The sequence below is a fragment of the Brassica oleracea genome, chromosome C3, assembly GCF_000695525.1.
Source record: "Brassica oleracea var. oleracea cultivar TO1000 chromosome C3, BOL, whole genome shotgun sequence".
Classification (NCBI taxonomy): domain Eukaryota; kingdom Viridiplantae; phylum Streptophyta; class Magnoliopsida; order Brassicales; family Brassicaceae; genus Brassica; species Brassica oleracea.
In genome coordinates, this window is record NC_027750.1 from 38,600,173 (window position 1) to 38,601,307 (window position 1,135).

The window sequence follows — 1,135 nt, forward strand, 5'->3', positions numbered from 1 at the left end:
AAGTTCGAAACTTGCTCGAGATAACCAAAACGCATGGAGTACGACTTTGTGTATCAAGCCGTAGCAAGGTGGAAACGGTTTCAGAGTTCAGGGAAGAAGATGATGAAGCTAAAGAATGTTTTGAAGATGATGATGATAATTTGGTTGAAGATGAAAATCATGATGGGGAGGAGGATGATGGGGAGGAGGATGCTGGTATCTCTATTGTTGCTGAAGCGGACGAGAATGGTGAGGATTACAGTGTTTACGGAAAGTTTGAAGATGAGGATGAGGAAGATGATGATATTTGTTTTGAAGATATCAAAAAGATTGAAGGAGGAAGATCGAATGGTAACAGTATCTATGTCAACCAGAGTTTTGTTAGAAAGAATGCACTGCTTTCAGAGCTGCGGTTGACAGCAGTGAGGTTTAGGTTCTTCTTCAGAATATACAAGTCAACGAAAACTCTCCTTGTGACAACATGTCCGGTCAGTGGTTGTCAATGGAAGGTCAGGGCGAGTGTGAAACATGGGACAAACACGTTTTGGGTAACAAAGTATGTGGAAAAACATACATGCTCAGTGGGAGGCCGACTCGCTCAGCGGAGACACTGTACTCCGAAGTATGTTGGTAGGCTTTTCATTGATCGTGTTGGAATCATTGATGGGTTAAATCCGCAGCATATCACTGATGCAATGAAGAACATGTTTGGCATGACGCTTGATTACACCACTTCATACAGAGCACTTTTATATGCACAAACATTGGTGAGAGGATCAGCAGAAGATGGGTATCCGCGTCTGCCATCATATCTCGAGCAAATCTCCTTAGCAAATCATGATTCTATCACGGCTATAGAACTTGACTCTTTCAATAGATTTAAGTATCTATTTCTCTCTTTTGGAGCTTCTATCAAAGGTTTTAAGTATCAGAGAAGGGTCATTGTGGTGGATGGGACTCGCCTAAGTGGGAAGTATGGAGGTGTTATGGGTCATTGTGGTGGATGGGACTCACCTAAGTGGGAAATATGGAGGGGTTATGTTAGTTGCAGCCGCACAAGATGGGAATTTTCAGATATTTCCATTGGCTTTTGGGATCGTAGATGCTGAAGATGAAGCTTCATGGGAATGGTTTTTCACAAAATTGGCTAGTTGTG